Source organism: Miniopterus schreibersii (assembly GCF_964146895.1).
Source record: "Miniopterus schreibersii genome assembly, chromosome: 9".
NCBI lineage: Eukaryota > Metazoa > Chordata > Mammalia > Chiroptera > Miniopteridae > Miniopterus > Miniopterus schreibersii.
In genome coordinates this window covers 38,300,205-38,318,956 of record NC_138118.1, presented here as the reverse complement: position 1 = coordinate 38,318,956, position 18,752 = coordinate 38,300,205, and the positions used below count along the sequence as shown (strand labels likewise).

The following is an 18,752-nucleotide window of genomic DNA, read 5'->3' as shown; positions in this document are numbered from 1 at the left end:
AGATCCAGAGACATAGAAACATGGAACAAACTGTCAAATCTGAGGTGGAAGGCTGGGGTAGGTGAGTGGGTGGGGAGAGATTAACCTAAGAACTTATATGCATATAGGCATAACCCATGGACACAGACAATGTTGTGGTGAAGGTCTGGGGGGATGGGTGCAGGGTGGAGGGGATCAATGGGGGAAAAAGGGAGACCTTTGTAATACTTTCAACAATAAATATAAATTAAAAATAATATATATTTTTAAAAAGGTAGAAGTGGCGCTGGCTGGTTGCTAAGTGGTTAGAGCATTGGCAGGAGCACCAGAGAATCTCGGGTTCAATTCCTTGTCAAGGGCATGTACCTGGGTCGCAGGTTCTCAGGGATCGTACAAGAGGTAACCAATCGATCTGTCTCTCTCACATCGATGTTTTTTTCTCTCCCTTCCTTCTATTCTCTCTACAAATCAATGGAAAAAATATCCTTGGGTGAGGATTAACAACAACAACGAAATGTGAGAATGAAGGGACCAAAATTCTGCCACCCTGAAGCTGCTTTTTAGGATAGTGAATTTAAGCTGTTTATTAAGAAGCAAAAAGCTCAGAAAGAATTTTTTATTCTCATCCCTTTCCTGCCCAGGAGGTTCAGAAGAAACTGCTTAAGGAAGGAGATCTTAGGATGTTTGCCTTAGCCTAATTTAATTAAGTATGGTAAAAAGAGGTTTTCAGGCAGGGACCTGTTAACTAGATAACCTCTGTGTCTTATTGTTTCTGAGTCATCTAGCAAGGATTTTCAGCCTTTCCTCAAGTAAATCACTCATTCTTTTGAAATCTAGTACCCAGTCCTGCTTTCTCCTTTGTTCAAGTGTCTTATATACCCAATGTTGCCTCATTGTCTTTGAAATTTTTATGGAATTATCAGGCCTATGTGAATATCTCATGTGCTTGTATTAAACTTTAATTTTCTCCTAAATAAAAAAAAGAAAACATGGCCCACATATATGCTGTTTATAAGAGACCCATCTCAGAACAGAAGACTCACACAGGCTGAGAGTGAAGGGATGGAAAAAATTTTCCATGCAAGTGGAAATGAAAAAATAAAAGCTGGTGTGCAATACTCATATCTGACAAAATAGACTTTGATATGAAGGCCATAACAAGAGACAATAAAGATTACTACATAATACTAAAGTGATCGATCCAACAAGAGGGTATAACCCTGGTAGACATATATATAACCAATGTAGGAGAACCTAAATTTATAAAAAACTTCTAGAGGACTTTAAGGGAGAGATCAGCAGCAGTATAGTCATAGTAGAGGATTTTAATACCCCACTGACTTCACTGGATAGATCTTCCAGACCAAAAATCAATAATTAGACAGTGACTCTAAATAACACCCTAGATCTGATAGATTTAATTGACATTTACAGAACATTTCACCCCAAAGCTGCAGAATATACATTCTTCTCGAGTATACATGGGACATTCTCAAAGACAGGACACAAAACAAGTCTCTACAAGTTCAAGAAGATTGAAATTCTATCACTCACTTTCTCAACATTTACACCATGGAACACTATGCAGCTGTCAAAAAGAAGGATCCCTTACCCTTTGAGACAGCATGGTGGGACCTGGAGAGTATTATGCTAAGGGAAATAAGCAGTCAGAGAAAGACAAGTATCACATGATCTTACTCATATGTGGAATCTAATGAACAAAATAATCTGATATACAAAATAAATCCAGATCTATAAGCACAGAACAGATTGATGAATCTCAGAGGGAAGGCAGGAGTGGGTGGGTCGGGAGAGATTAACCTAAGAATTTATATGTATATGTGTATAACCCAGGGACACAGACAATAGTGTGATGAAGGCCTGGGTAGGGTGGGTACAGGGTGGAGGGGATCAATGATGGGGAAAAAGGGGACATCTATAATACTTTCAATAGTAAAGATAAATAAAAACATAAAAAAAGAAGAAACTGAACAAAAGGCATCACAGAGATAAGTAAAGAAATAATGTCATTAAATATCACTTTTCTACATTTCCACTTATCACATTTTTTTAGTTGTTCATAACTACTATTTTAGCATAATGATTGCCTGGATCAGTGGTTCATGGTAAGAAATACCTTTGGTGTATTATCCTAAACTTGTTTTTGTTGAAATTCTGTCTCTCTTTGCTGTCTGTTCATACCTTCTGGCATTTGATATACAATTTTCTTATATGTCTGATTTTGATTAAGATGGATTGGAAAAATTATTCTGAGTATAAAGCAACTATTTCTTTAGAGTTTATTATATAAAATAAACATCATTATTATTTGACTATTAGTGATAATTCAGAGGAATATGAAATGTGTGTGTTCTTTTCATTAAGTTAAAAATTATTATGAAGAGAAGGATATGATAATGTTCTTTTCTTTGCTAAGTAAAGAAATGTAGCGATTTGAAAGTTATATAACAGCTCTACTGGTTTTTCAGTGTTTACAGGTAAAATGTTTATTGATTGAAATTTATTTCTAGTTACATTGGAATAGAAGTCAAGACATATTTGCAGCAAAGCAGAAAACTGTGAATGTGCACTACATTAAATATTATCATTAAGGCCAAACTTATCAGAAGTTTACCTAATTGAAAAGGATGCTTAATTAACTGGTTTTTTTTATTTACCAATTTGTACAGTCCAATAAAACTTTCCCAGGATCAAGGCCATTCATAAATCTTAAATAATCTGATTCTTATATAATATAGTATAGATTATCACAATCTAGACTAGCTGAGTTCAGGTCCTGGCTTGACCATTTACTGAGTATATAAACTTGGGTGGATTACTAAACTGCTCTGTGCTGTTTGTACATAACATAGGTTAATGAAAGCACCTCTCTCATACAGTTGTCATGATGATTAAATGAGATAACTCACATAAAATGCTTAGAACAGTACACAATACGTGATTAATAAATTTTAGCTTTTATCATTAGTAAATACCAGAAACTTAATGACAGATGTAGTATGAATTAGTAGAATTCTTATTCTTCTTTCAATGTGGGATAGTCAAAATACCTTCTCTACTCCTGAATGTTTTCTTTGGCCTTAGTGATTCTGAAGGAATTAGTTTAGTTTACAGGGTGAGGGACAAAGTGTAGAAGATTGCACAGGAAGTTTGACATGCAAAGTAATGGTATCAGGATGAAAAAGAGAGATATCAGGATCTCAAAATGTCTTTCCGATGTGAGGATAAATTTTCCTTCTTGAAAGGTGTGTTCTCATTTATCTTCTAGTATTTTTCCCCAGGAAGTGCTTTATAGTTGGTAAATGAGTGAAGTTGAGTAGAAGAATGTGAGGAGAATTATCTTTTCAGTTAATAATGTGCTTTCTAAGCAAATGCAGAGGACAACTGAGTGATCACAGAGGGGCTCCAGCCCACTCCAGTGATTTGGGGGACCTTGCAGGGTATATAAAATGTGAACCCAAGGATATAACCTAGGATATAGATGTGAAATCAAGTGCTACTAGGGTGAGAGGGCATGGGAGCAGAGAGGTTGAACAGAAAGGAGGTAGTAGTGTAGGGATAGCGTAGAGAGTAGAGTGGCCTGAGTGTTAGTCATAGCTTTACCACTCACCGACTTTGAGATCTGGAGGAGATATTTAATCCCCATAGGCTTAGTTTTCTCATCTGTAAAGTGGAAGTTGTAATACCTACCTCATGTGAGATTATTTGGTTTCATTCATTGCCCCTTTGAATTCCATATAATTATATAAATCAGTGGCTTCCCATCACCCTTGGAATAATATCCCAGATCTTTACTTACCCAAGCCTTCAGGAACCCATGTGATCTGGCCTTTGCATACCACGCTGACCTCACCTTATACTACTCCCTCTCCTACTTACTATGTTGCAGCTCCAGTGGCCTTTTTTCTTTTCCTGAATATGGTAAGCTTTTTACCACAATAAAGTCTTTTAATTGGTTGATCTTGTCACCTAGAAAGATTTCCCCTAGATTTTCATATGCCTTCTCTAGGTCTCAGATTAAATGTCACATATTCAGAAGTCTTCACTAACCTGCTAGTCTAGAAGAGCCCTCTCTGTGATTCTATTTCAGTTTCTTCATATCACTTATCATTTCTTCATATTTTCCTCTTTGTTTATGTCTGAATGTACCTTACACTAGAATGTAAGCTTCATGAGAGAGCAACCACATCTGCCTTGTTTGCTGCTATAGCACTTGTGCTTGTAATAGTTCCTGATACATAGTAGTGGTGATAACCAAGATTTTTGAATAAGTGCATGAATTAACGATGTGCTGGTTGACACTAAAATAAATATTAGGCCTCTTTCTTTACCCTATGGCTTCTCTTTTGATGCTTTCCTTTAAGACTGGAATAGGACATTTAAATATGAGCCTGGGGCATCTTGTAGTGCCACAAAGGAGAAAGTGCTAAAAGCAAAAAACTGACAATGATGGGGGGGAGTATGTCAAAGGACACAGGAGCCAACTGAAAGAGCCCCCAGTGTACAAATCTGGAATGATTTGAGGAACACAATAATGTAGTTTTGCCTTATAATCCAAAGTATAAAATAAATATCCATGAGTTTGTGCTGATATAAATAAACGATTGAATTAATAAATAGGGGAGAAGAGACAGATTTCCTGTGAAGAACTCTAAATAATTTAGACACTTTGCCCTCTAGAAGGACTGTCATAGCTGCCCACCTTTTAAGTGTGGGCTGTATATCTTGACCTCCTTCAAAAGTGTACAGTGTGGAAAGGGGAGCAAAAAAGCAATTTTACAGTAGAGAAACCTGATAAACACTGCCTCATCCAGGTGATTAAGGTCAATACAAAAAGTAATAAATCATGTTCATAGTCTATACCTTTGATATGATGTGTTGCAAATGGCACTTCATTCCAAAAACCCATAATCTCAGTCTAATTATGAGAAAACATTAAAAAATTCCAAGTTGAGGAACATTTTGCAAAATACCTCATAACTACTCAAAACTGTCAAGGTCATCAAAAACAAGGAATGCATGATAAACTGTTACAGCCACGAGGAGTCTAAGGAGCCAATGACTAAATATAATGTTAGTTAACCTGGATGATATCTTGGAATAGAAAAAGGACATTAAGTAAAAACTAAGAAAATCTGAACATAATAAACAGGTTTTTTTGTTTGTTTTTTTAATTTTTGAATTTTATTTTTGTTTAAAATATTACAGATGTCCCTTTTTCTCCCCAATGACCCGTTCCACCCCGGCCCATTCCCCTCCCCAGATCCTCTCCCCACCATTGTCCATGTCCTTGGGTTGTGCATATATGCATATAAATTCTTTCGATACTCTCTCCCCCTCCACCCGCCCACCCTCCTCCATCCCTCTGACATTCGTCAGTCTGATCTGTGTTTCCATGTAATTGAATCTATTCTGTTCATCAGTTTATTAAGTTCTTTAGATTCCACATATAAGCAAGATCATGTGATGTTTGTCTTTCGCTGCCGGGCTTATTTCACTTAGCATAATTTTCTCCAGGTCCATCCATACTGTCCCAAAGAGGGTACAAGATTCTTCTTCTTTACACCTGCATAGTATTCCATGGTGTATATGTCCCACAGCTTTTTTATTCACTCATCTACTGATGGGCACTTGGGCTGTTTTCAGATCTTAGCTATTGTAAACTGTGCTGCTATGAACATTGGGGTACATATATTCTTTCTGATTAATGTTTCAGGATTCTTAAGGATACATTCCTAGGAGTGGAATTAGTGTTTCAAAAGGCAGCTCCATTTTTAATTTTTTGAGGAACCTCCATATTGTTTTCCATAGTAACTGCACCAGTCTGCCTTCCCACCAGCAGTGTACTAGGGTTCCCCTTTCTCCACATCCTTGCCAGCACATGTCATTTGTTGATTTGTTGATGGTAGCCATTATGACAAGTGTGAAGTGATCTGTCATTGTGGTTTTAATTTGCATCTCTCTGATGATTAGCAACCTTGAGCATTTTCTCATGTGTCTCTTGGCCATCTGTATGTCCTCTTTGGAGAAGTGCCTATTCAGGTCCTTTGCCCATTTCTTAATTGGGTTGTTTGTCTTCCTCTTGCTGAGTAATAGCAGTTCTTTGCACACTTTGGAAATTAGCCCCTTATCAGATTCATCCTTGGCAAATATGTTTTCGCAGAGCATGGGATTCCTTTGTATTTGAAGCTGTTTTCTTTTGCTGTGCAGAAGCTTTTTAGTTTGATGTAGTCCCATATGTTTATTTTTTCTTTTGTTTCTCTTGCCCTAGGAGATGTATCAGTGAAAAGTCCACTACTTGGGATGTCTGTGATTTTACTGCCTATGTTTTCTTCCAGGATTTTTATGGTTTTGCAACTTACATTTAAGCCTTTTATCCATTTTGAGTTTACTTTTGTGTATGGTGAAAGTTGGTGGTCTAGTTTCACTTTTTTGCATGTATCTGTCCAATTTTCCCAGCACCACTTATTGAAGAGACTGTCTTTACTCCATTGGATACTCTTGCCTCCTTTGTCAAATATTAACTGACCATAATGGCCTGGGTCTATTTCTGGGGTTTCTGTTCTGTTCCATTGATCTGTATGCCTGTTGTACCAAAACCAGGCCTTTTTGATTACAATGGCCGTGTAATACAGTTTGATATCTGGTAATGTGATCCCTCCCACTCTGTTCTTTTTTCTCAAGATGGCTGCAGCTATTCGGGGTCTTCTATTGTTCCATATAAAGTTTTGAAATGTTTGTTCTAGGTCTGTGAAATATGCTGTTGATATTTTAATAGGAATTGCATTCAATTTATAAATTGCTTTGGGTAGTATAGACATTTTAATGATATTAATTCTTCCAGTCCATGAGCATGGTACATTCTTCCACTTGTTTAAATCTTCCTCTGTTTCTTTTTTCAGTGTCATGTAGTTTTCCGAGTACAGGTCTTTTACATCCTTGGTTAAGTTTATTCCTAGGTATCTTTTTTTTTAATTTTGCAATCGTAAATGGTATTGTGTTTTTAGTTTCTCTCTCTGAAAGTCCATTGTTGTTGTATAAGAATGCCATCGATTTCCAGATGTTGAATTTGTATCCAGCTACCTTGCCAAATTCGTTTACCAAATCTAGTAGTACTTTGATGGAGTCTTTAGTGTTTTCTATGTGCAATATCATGTCTTCTGCAAATAATGACAGTTTTACTTCCTCCTTTCCAGTTTGGACACCTTTTATGTTTCCTTCCTGTCTGATGGCTGCGGCAAGGGCTTCCAATACTATGTTTTATAAGAGTGGTGAAAGTGGACATCCCTGTCTTGTTCCTGTTCTTAGGGGAAATGGTTTTAGTTTTTGCCCATTGAGTATGATGTTGGTTGTAGGTTTGTCATATATGGCCTTTATTATGTTGAGATATGATGCCTCTATTCCCACTTTGCTGAGAGTTTTTATCAGAAAGGGGTCCTGGATTTTGTCGAATGCTTTTTCTGCATCTATTGATATTATCATATGATTTCTGTGCTTCGTTTTGTTTATGTGATGTATCACATTTATTGATTTGCGGATGTTGTACCAGCCTTGCATCCCCAGAATAAATCCAACTTGGTCATGATGTATGATCTTTTTAATATATTGCTGGATCCAGTTTCCTAGTATTTTACTGAGGATTTTAGCATGTATGTTCATCAGGGATATTGGTCTGTAATTTTCTTTCTTTGTAGTATCTTTATCTGGTTTTGGGTTTAGGATGATGCTGGCCTCATAAAAAGAGTTTGGGAGTTTTCCCTTCTCTTGAATTTTCTGCAATAGTTTGAATAGAATAGGTGTTAATTCTTCTTTAAATGTGTGGTAAAATTCACCTGTAAATCCCTCTGGTCCAGGACTTTTGTTTGCTGGGAGTTTTTTGATTACTGCTTCAATTTCATTAGTTGTTATCGGCCTATTCAAGTTTTCTGCCTCTTCTTGATTCAGCTTTGGAAGGTTGTATTCTTCTAGGAATTTGTCCATTCCCCCCTGTTGTCCAATTTGTTGGCATACAGTTGCTCATAATTTTTTCTTACAATCCTTTGTATTTCTGTTGGGTCAGATGTTATATCATCTCTTTCATTTCTGTTTTTATTTGGGTCCTCTCTCTTTGTTTCTTAATGAGTCTGGCTAAAGGTGCATCAATCTTATTTACCTTCTCAAAGACCCAGCTCTTGGTTTCATTGATTTTTTGTATTGATTTTTTAGACTCTGTGTCATTAATTTCTGCTCTGCTTTTTATTATTTCCTTCTTCCTACTTCCTTGGGTCTTTTCATGCTGTTCTCATTCTAGTTCTTTTAGTTGTGTTAGATGGTTCATTAGATCTTTTTCTTGTTTCTTGAGATAGGCCTGTAATGCTATGAATTTTCCTCTCAGGACTGCTTTCACCGTGTCCCATAGATTTTGGGCTGTTGTCTGTTCATTTTTGTTACTTTCCATGAAGTGTTTGATTTCTTCTTTGATCTCATTGGTAACCCATTCATTGTTTAATAACATGCTATTTTGCCTCCATGCATTTGAATATTTTTGAGTTTTTTGTATAGTGGTTGATTTCTAGCTTCATGGCATTGTGATCATAGAAGATGCTTGATATGATTTCAATCTTCTTATATTTGTAGAGACTTGCCTTGTTCCATAACATGGGGCCTGTTTTTGAGACTGTTCCATGTCCACTTGAGAAGAATGTGTATTTGCTGCTTTGGGGTGAAATGTTCTGTAAATGTCAATTAAATGCATTTGGTCTTGTGAGTCATTTAAGGTCTGTGCTTCCCTGTTGATTTGTCTTGATGATCTGTCCAGTGCTGACAATGGGGTGTTAAAGCCCCCTCTATGATTGTATTGCTTTCAATCTCCCCTTTAAAGTCCCCCAAGAAATTTTTTATATATTTAGGTGCTCCTATATTGGGTACATAAATGTTTATAAGGGTTATTTCCTCCTATTGGATTGATCCCTGTAGCATTATGTAGTCACCATCTTTGTCTCTTGTTATCGTCTTTATTTTGTAGTCTTTTTTGTCAGAAATAAGTATTGCTATTCCAGCTTTCTTTCCTTTCCATTTGCATGGAATATTTTATTCCATCCCTTCACTTTTAGCCTGTGTGAGTCTTCTGCTCTCAGTGGGTCTCTTGTAGACAGCATATATTTGGGTCCTGTTTTCTTATCCATTCAGCTACCCTGTTTTTTGATTGGACCATTTATTGCGTTTACATTTAAGGTTACTATTGATATAAACTTATTTAATGCCATTTTCCCTCTTTATGCTGATGTACTTTTCTCTCACTATTCCTTCTTTTTCTTAAAGCAGTCCTTTTAGCATTTCTTGCAATGCTGGTTTGGTGGTACCGCCCTCCTTTAGCCTTTTTTTGGTCTGAGAATCTCTTTATTTCGCCTTCATTTTTCAATGATAGCCTTGATGGATAAAGCAATCTTGGTTGCATGTTCTTACTTTTCATTACTTTGAGAACTTCATGCCACTCCCTTTTGGACTGAAGAGTTTCTGTTGAGAAATCAGCTGTCAGCTTTATGGGGGTTCCCTTGTAGGTCACTGCTTATCTCTCTGTTGCCGACCTTAATATTTTCTCTTTGTCCCTGACTTTTGCTATTTTAATTATGATGTGTCTTGGAGTGGGTCTCTTTGGGTCCCTCTTGTTTGGAACCCTCTGTGCTTCCTGAACTTGTGTGGCTTTCTCCCTCGCTAGCCTAGGGAAGTTTTCTATCATTATTTCCTCCACCAAGTTCTCTATCCCTTGCTCTCTTTCCTCCTCCTCTGGTTATCCTGTAATGTGAATGTTGCTTCACTTTATGTTGTCCCAAATCTCCCTTAGACTATCCTCATGTTTTTTAAGTGTTTTTTCTTTTTGCTGCTCTGATTGAGTGATTTTTCTCTTCCTTGTCTTCTAAGTCACTTATTCTATCCTCTGCTTCATTGAGCCTGCTTTTAGTTCCTTCCAGTGCATTCCTGATATCAGATACAACATTCTTTATCTCTGTCTGAGTTTTGTTTATGGTATATATCTCTTTTTTCATGTTTTCACTAAGGGCCTCGATCTTATCATCTAGTGTCTTCTTAAGTTCCTTGAACAACTTCATAATCAATACTCTGAACTTTTTTTCTGATAACTTGCTTCACTCCATCTAATCAAAGTCTTTTTCTGGCAATATTTCCTTTTTATTAATTAGGAGGTTGTTTCTTTGTCTCCCCATTTTGGTAGGTCTTAGTGCTTGTATCTATATATTAGGTGTATTTGCTGTCTCCCAGTCTTGTTGGGATGGGATTTTGTCTTGTGGGTCCATTGGAGCCCAGAGGTGTTTTCCTTATACTTCTGAGCTCTTTGCTCTAGGCGTGTCCTCATTGTGGGTGTCCCTTTTGTTGTTTTTTTATGTTCTTCGGTTGTGGTTGGGTCTAGATTGTCACTGATCAGTCCTTGGGAGGACCCTCTTCTCAGGTTGGCTAACTATGTCTCAGCTCTAACCTCGTCGTGTAAGCTGTTGTACGGGTGCTGTCAAGGCAGGACAATACACAACTAAACTTCCAGGAAATGAGGTATCTTTCAAAATATCTTGACACAATGAAAACAAGCCACGTGATAACAGAACTGGAATAGTGAAGGGAGAGCACACACGCACACAAAACTTAAAAAAGAGACAGAAAAGTAAAGCTTAGAGAGAGAGAGATTGATGTTAATAGTGGTGAATATTTAGAAAATAATAATAAACTAAAATGTAAAAAATAGAGAAGCTACTGGGAGATAACAGAAGCAGAGAAAAGATTCTGAAATAAGGGCCAGCAATAAATTAAGGGAGAGAATAGGAATAGGATAATAGCTTTAAATGAGAGAACAAAAGTACAATATAGAGAATAAGAGAAACTAACAATCAAACAAAAAGACAGGAAGACAGAAGGGAGGATACCAAAAGAACAAAAGAAAAGTAGAAAAAGAAAAAAGAAGTTATGCCAATGATTGAGAGAAGAGAGAGAGAGAGATAGCCCAGGCAGGGATAGAGTCCAGGAAGAGATTTGATGGAAACTATAGAGGAAAGCAGTAAACTTGGTTATAATGATAAAGTCCTAGTTGTTAAGCAGGGATATCAAGAAAGTCTTGATAGTAGAAGGAAGGATAAAACAAAACAAAGGAAATAAACAAAATAAAACTAAAAACAAGCTAATCAAGACAAAATTCTTTTATAAAAAAGAGAAATAAAATTAGTTAAAAAATGTTTAAAAAAAATTAAAAAAAAAATTATTAAATTTAAAAAAAAAAAAGAAGAAAATACTTTTCTCCCCTTTCTCTTCTTCCTAAGGAAAAAAGAGAAAAAACAAACACACAAACCAAAAACCACCACCAACAAAAAAAAAACAAAAAGAAAAACAAAACAAAACAAAACAAAACAGAAGAAAAAAAGACAAACAGGTGAGTTTCTTCTGGGCAGTTTATGTTATCCGAGGCTCACTATTTTGTATGCTGATTTCAGTTCTCCTGGGAGGTACTAGTGTATCAGCCAATGTGAGGAGCTGTCTGGGTTTGGCTCTGGTGTCCTTAGGTAGATGGTTCCTCTGAGGCTCTTTGTGGACCACCTCCTCTTGTCAACTATTTTGCAACCTTGTAGTTGTCTGGTCTTACTCCAGAGTCTTCTGTAGAGTCTTTAGGGTGCAGGGTGGCTAGTGTAGCTCAGGGTATCACTCTCCTTAGAGGTTTCACTGTCAGTCGCTCACTCTGTGGGAGTTAGTCTCTGCTCCACTGCCAGCTCCTCAGTCCCTACCTTTTCCTCTGATTCTAGCTCCTTATGCACTGGCCTGCTGCAGCTTCAGATTGATTTCAGCCTGTTGCCTTTTCTGTATGGGCCGTTTCAGCAGCCTGGACTCAGGGGCTCAATTAAAAAAACATTCTGGTGAGCCCTCTCCCTGCCTAACCCCCAGCAGAGGTTTTCAGCTTTTCCTCCAGTTCCCAAGCAACAGTCCCTGAGAGTGTTATAGTTGTAATGTCCTCCTGTGAGCTGCTCTCCCTTCCCCCTCAGGACTGTGCCCTGCGCATGCGTCTGGGGCTTCAGTGAGAGGGACCATCCCTTTCCTGTTGGGGGAGGTGCTCCTGGCTGCAGGAGAGGCAGGGTGGCTCTGGCCCTCCCTGCTCAGCTCTGGTTGGCTGGTTTCACCAGGCCCACCCCTCAGACAGTCTGCTGTGCAAACCCCAATCCCAGCCCCTGCTGGTCTGTCCTAGCAGTGCCCACCGGGAAGGTGGGAGCCAGTTCTGTGATTAGACTCACAAATGCACAGAGCAACACACAGGCAGAAAGTCCGCCCTGCAAGGTCCTGCTGCCCGTGCGCCAAGGCCCCCAGCGGCAGGGGACCCAAAGTCAGCTCCACACAGCTCCCTGCACCGCTGGTCTCAGCAAAGCTGGGGTGGCTCCGTGAGCCTCCACGGCGCCCCTGAGAGCTGGTCACAGGTCCCAGCCTCTTTCCACCAGGAGCTCAGGGTGGGGAGGGCTCCTCTCTTGTGCTAGGCAGATCAATGCTTTCTGGGGCTCAACACAATGCCTTAGAGGGAGGCAGAGGGTCCCCTTGTGTGGCTGCTCAGCGCAGTCCTCTAGTCCCTTACCACTAGCGTACTACACACTTTGGGACAGCCCTTCCTATGGTTGGCACCCTGAGCATTAGATGCTGATTGCAGCCGCCACTAGAAGCTTGGTTTTGCTAGGAAGGCGCTGTCAGCCATTAGAGGCTTTGTTTTCTAGGAGGGCTCCGTCCCCTCCGGCACTGACCACTTCCCTGTGTCCCTCTGCCCTCCATGCAGGGTGCTCCTTTTCCTCTCTCTGCTCCGGGTGTGAGATCCCAGCGTTTGGAGGCCGGTCCACACTCCCTAGGGGAGGGAGCTTTGCAGCCTCCAAGCCTCCGGGCTCAGAACCCAGCACAGGCTTCAGGGGGGACTCCCCCTTCCTATGCCCCCCCTCTCTTACCAGACTCCGTGATGTTTCTTCAGTGCTCCCCACTCGCACTCCATCCACTCAGGTATGTTTCTCTGGTTTTTCAAGCTGGCTGCATAGGATTTTAGGAGTAAATCGAGTCCGTGGCTGGGAGCAGGGGTGCTCTGCTGTTTCGCACAGTGCCACCATCTTCCCCTCTCATAATAAACAGTTTTTAAAAATATATATTTGTTTATTGATTTTAGAGGGAGAGAAAGGGAGGGGGGGTAGAGAGAGAGAAAGAAACATCGATGTGAGAGAGAAACATTGACCAGCTGCCTCCCACATGCACCCTGATTGGGAACTAAGCCCACAACCTAGGCATGTGCCCCGAACTGGAGTTGAACTGCTGACCCTTTGGTGCATGGGACAATGCCCAACCGACTGAGCCACACCTACCAAGACTAATCATTATGTTTATCAATGTTGTTTCTTTAATTGAAAATATGTATCACACTAATGTAAGATGCTAGTAATAGGGGAAGTGGATGTGGAATATATGGGAACTTTCTGTACTATCTTGGTAATTTTTCTGAAAATCTAAAACTGTTCTAAATTCCTTAATCCATTCACTTTTTTCTAAAATAAAAAGTTTTTTTTTAAAAAGAGCAGTGAACATTTTCTTAAATGAGGCTATATTCTTCTGTTGTATTATTTTCAGTGCCTAGTTTGTCTTCTACTGTATATAAATAACATATCTTATTTAACCTACCCCCTATTTTGGGGTATTTAAATTAGTGCTCGTAGTTTGTACGTACATCATTGACCATACCTGTGATTAGACGAAAGGCTGTTTTTGACGTGGAGACAGAGTATCTTCTTTTGTTTTATATTATTTCTGATTTCTTCTCATATTTTATCTCTCTATATTTCCCCTTAACAGATGACTTTAGTATGTTCTGTGGGTTGATGACTCCAGCACAATTGATTGTCTTGCAGGCCTCTCCAACTCAAAATATTCAAAGGTGGACTCTTATTTTCCTTTCCCTTCAAGTTGTTCCTTTCTCTTTCTTTTTTCTGTTAATGTCTTAATGGCTTACCTGATATTCAGCTAGAAATCTGGAGGTTACATTTGGCTCATTGCTCTCCCTCACCATTCTTTCTGCCATTCCCTTCCCATACAGTCTCTCACATGTTTTGTCCATTCTGTCCCTAGAATATATTTTAAGTCTACTAATTTTTCTATTTTCTCTGCTACCATCCTAGTCTGAGCTATCATCAACTTATGCCTGGATTCTTGCAATATCCATAACTGGTCCCCTTTTTCTCTTCCCTCTTTTCAGGTATTTGTTGGATTTAATTGCAGATGCAGTGGGATGGCCTATGAGTTTTAAGTAGAAGGATGATTTGATTTGTAATTTTAAAGTGATCATTCTGAGAGATGTGCAAAGAATGACTCATTACCATGGTCTGCAAGGACTGGCATGATCTGGCCTCTGTCAACTGTCCAATTTCATTCCCTGTCTTTTTCTTGGCATGCTTCAGTTACATTGGTCTACTGTCAGTTTTTTGTGTGTTTTCCCCCCTGAATGCCCATTGCTTTCCAGCCTTAGGAAAAGCCATTGTTATTTTCTTTGTTTTTTAAGTTCTCCTTTATCATCCTTTCCCCATCAGTTTTTATAAATCCAAGGGAGGAAGGACGATGTCTTTTGCATTTACTTATGTATACCCAGAACCTAGCATAATGCCTTACACAAAGCAGCACTTAGTATTTGTTGAATAAATAAAACAACAGTAATTAGTCATTCATGTGTTAAAAAATTAGTGTGCGAGCTCTATGTTAGGTGCTCTGAGAAGGTACAGAGGTTTTATAATACATAATTTTTACCCTGAGATTTAAAAGGAGTGATAGGATAATATACTAAATAATATTGTAACATGGAGAAAGACACTGTAGTTAGAGTAGCTCAAAGTTCTGCCAGTAGCTAGTTGTGAGATCTCAGATAAATCGTCTTCCTTCTCTGTTCCTTTATTTAGTTACCTGTAATATTAAGGAATTTGACTAGACTTTCCTAAGACTGGTTTTTATATCTTGTGTACAATTAATGGTACATTGGTTAAATTATTTTCCCCCAGGCTCCATCCTTGGAGATTCTGATCAGTAGATTTGGGAATTCCCCAGGTGATTGTATTGCAGAACCAGGTTTAGGAACTATTGATCTAGGTTTTTCTAGCTTTTCCATCTTATAATTCTAATTGTAGTATAAGGTTTACTGTGAAAGTGCAGCAGGAGTCAGGTAAATTTGTTCAGAGGCAGAGGAAATATTTTTTTGCTTCAGTGATGGGAGAACTTAATGGATAAGGTGACATTGAAATGGACTTTGAAGAATGGATGGAGATATATGGGCAAGTGCAGGAGTAAAGCATGATTGGTGTTTAGTCCAGTTTAATTAGAGGCCAGAATATATGCAAGAGGAGGGGGGTGGTTACCCATTTTGATGCAATGGACCATAGTCTTGTTTTCTCCACTTTACCTATTATACTTGGTTTTGCTTTTGGAGATGAAAATGCTGTTATTGAAGCTTGATTCTCATTTGGTAGGAGTGAAATATGTGGCAACAGACACCATGGAGCTACTTTGTAAAATAATTGGATGTCTTCTTCCTCAAGCTTTTTGGGACTGTGCCCTTTGAAGTCCACTTTGACCAACCCAACCACTTTGTGTTTTCTGGTCAGACACAAAGAATATCAGGACCCACTATGTTATCTAAAATAATAGTTTTGCTGTCAGAATGATTCTTATTAAATCAAAGATAGCTTTTTTGTTTAGATGAAACCATATAAAGGCAACATTCTGAGTAAATTATATAGCATCTACATGAAGAAATAGTGAGCCTAAGTTTAGGGGATGAAAATAATGATCTAATGCAATATTTAGAATGAATATACAGTATGTACTTATTAACTGAAAAATCATATCCTATGTTCATTTGATTTGTGCAAAATTTGTCATTAATTGCCAGGAAGCCTCTGATTTTTCATACATAATCACGTCATAGTGTTGACTTTCTCCCCCTTCTCCTGCCTTAAAATACATCTTTGTAAATAGTAGATTACTTTCAGATCTGTAATACCCCTTTTAAACATTGAGTTACTAAGTTTAGCCCAGTTCTTTTTTCAAAGTAGAATTCTTTCCACCCCAAACTTTGCCTCTGAGTATTTACTGACAAATCACACTTTGTTTTTGGGTGCCAACTGGCTTCAAATCTTATTTAATCGTTTTGCCTAGTGGGAGCATGCTAGTTTTAAAATGTTTTTTGTTTTCATGAGTTATGAAAATGGATATAGTATTTCATTTAGAAACAGTCTGTGAGATGAGTTCTGACCCTTCATTCAAACTAACTCTAAATTGGGCTACTTTTATTAAATACTTGTCAAAGAGGCTTATCAGAGTAGGGTCAGAAACACAGAGGCCGGAATTGAGAAGAAAGAATGAGGTAGTGAGTAAGAAATGAGAGAGAGTAAGGTAGAGTCCAGCCCATGCCTACCCCTGACAATTGTCTCAGATCAATCTAGGATTTCCAGGTTAACCTGTAATCATCCAGTCAGCCCACTACCTCATGCAGCCCTTGCTGATGTTGGTGTATTAATTATCAGTTGATTTTGAAATTAGAGAAGTGAAAATACCAAGCCTATTGTGATTAATTGCTTGCAAAGAATTACTTTTATTTATGTGAATTCTCTGCCTCCAGTAGCACCAGAGCACCTTAGAGAATGCTTTAACCAGAATGTATTTGAAAGGAACACACACACACACACACACACACACACACACACGCACACAACAATGAAGAACAATGAAGGTAGAACAATGAAGACCTTTCTTATAGGTAAGAAAATAGAAAAACTTTAGACTGGAGAAAATTTCCCCAATTTCAGCAAAAGCCTTCACAGGAAAATGACTACTACTGCATCACTGCTTTCTTTTTATCTGCCAGACTGTTGAGAAGAATAATAGAGTCAGAAGTGTAGACAACTTAGAAACAAATTTAAGACCATTTACTATTTTGCAAACTGTGTTGCGTGTTCATGTTGCCTAGGGTCACATTGTAGGTCTGTCTCTGCTTCAGTAAGAGCACTTGAAGGTATTATACAGGGTGTCCCAAAAAATGTATACACACTTTAACAGCTGATAGCTCAATTTTGAAAATTAAATGTATTATAATAAACAAAGTGTGTGTATACATTTTTGGGGGATACCCTATATATTAGGATTTCATGTATTATGTGGTTTGATATAAGAGTTCTGCTCTTTTATAAAAAGCTTGAAAAAATTGGTTTAGGTCAAATGCCAAATATTTTTATAGAAAATGTACCTGAAAGTCAAAGTAGTTAAATTACATACCTACAGTTGTATAACTATTTAGTGGTTGATTGAAATTAGAAACCATGAACCTGGGCTTCTCATCCAGTGCATTTTTACTACAAAATGTTGATTTGGTTTTTCATTTTGAAAGACACAGAAGTGATCTGTGAAATGGTGATTAGTACAAGGCAGCCCCAGGCAGCCCTGGAATGTTCCATGGTTCAAATGCCCAAGACCAGATGGAGGCCCAGAAGTGGATGACTCAAAGTTTATTAGTTTTGCCACCTGGGCAGTACAGTCAAACCAGCTGCCATAAGGCAGTTCCAATTTCAACAGAGCTGTAAATGAACATAAAAGTCAGTGTAAATCCCAAGAAAATGGTAAAGGGGAATGACTGCTGCTGCAAGGAGATTAATTCAGGCCTAGCCCTATTGATAGCACTCTTGGGAGGCACAGGTGCCATGTCAGGCAGAGGGCAATAACAGGTTGTGGCACCAAGCCTTGAAAAATCACCCCTTGAGTTGTTGCAGCAGCCAGTATCAACTTGCTGGCTTGGTAGATTCCCAGTCACATCTAATGATTTAGAATGGGAAAAGCGAGCCCATGCTATATCTTGATTATGTTAGGAGTTGAGAAGCTTTTGTTCTGGAAACTGAAAAGTTGTTATTAGGTCAGCTCCTTTCCATAGTTCTGGGCCCTGGGAGGCATGGATATTCATTAGAACATGTGTCTTGTGGCAGATCTTCAGGAATCAAATTATTATCTTCATGTTATCCTTATATGGAATTGAATTATTGTGGGTTTTCTTGAATTGTATATGAATCAGTGTTAAGACTCAGAGATTTTAGATCACCCCTTTAATAGAACTATGCTTGAAAACAGAAATAAGTGTAATAGGCCATGGGACTAGAAGCAAGTTGTGAAAAGTACAGTAATTTTTGTTTAAATGAGGATGATTCACTATGAATAAAAAAATAATAATCTTGATTCTCCATGTTAGTAAAAATACTTTGGGCAGCAAGGAACAGAAAATTTGACTAAACTAACTTAATCAAAATAGAGGTTTATTTATTTATTTATTTAGTAAATAAGTAAATAAAATAAATAAATAAATAAACCTCTATTTTATGTAATGCCAAGTTTAGAGGAATGGAGCGCCTAACTTTGGTTCACCTGCTCAGAGTCTCTTTTTGTGTCATCTTGATGGAAAGTAAAAGGGCGGGTGGAGAAGGGAAAGGAATGTATAGTTGCTGATTTATTTTGCTAAGGCTTTGATGCTAAAACTTGACCAGGTCAACCTGCTGGGTCAACTTCTGCCTTTAGATGATCTTTTCAGGAACTAAGTGTTCCTGTGTTTATATTTCTCAGGCGACATTACTCAGTACTTAGTCTCATGCAATAATGTAATGCTGCTCTTCCTTTCCTTTGTATGATGAAAGGTGGATGCCTGCATATTTTCTAACCCGTTCAGAGTTTTTTCTCTCTTTTTT

General features: G+C 38.3%; 1 protein-coding gene across 10 annotated transcripts in view; it reads left to right on the top strand.

Moving 5' to 3' along the window:
- The window catches only part of SUGCT (succinyl-CoA:glutarate-CoA transferase), an 844,228-nt gene that overhangs the window by 185,157 nt on the left and 640,319 nt on the right, over nucleotides 1–18,752 (top strand). The gene's annotated exons all lie outside the window — the stretch shown is intronic.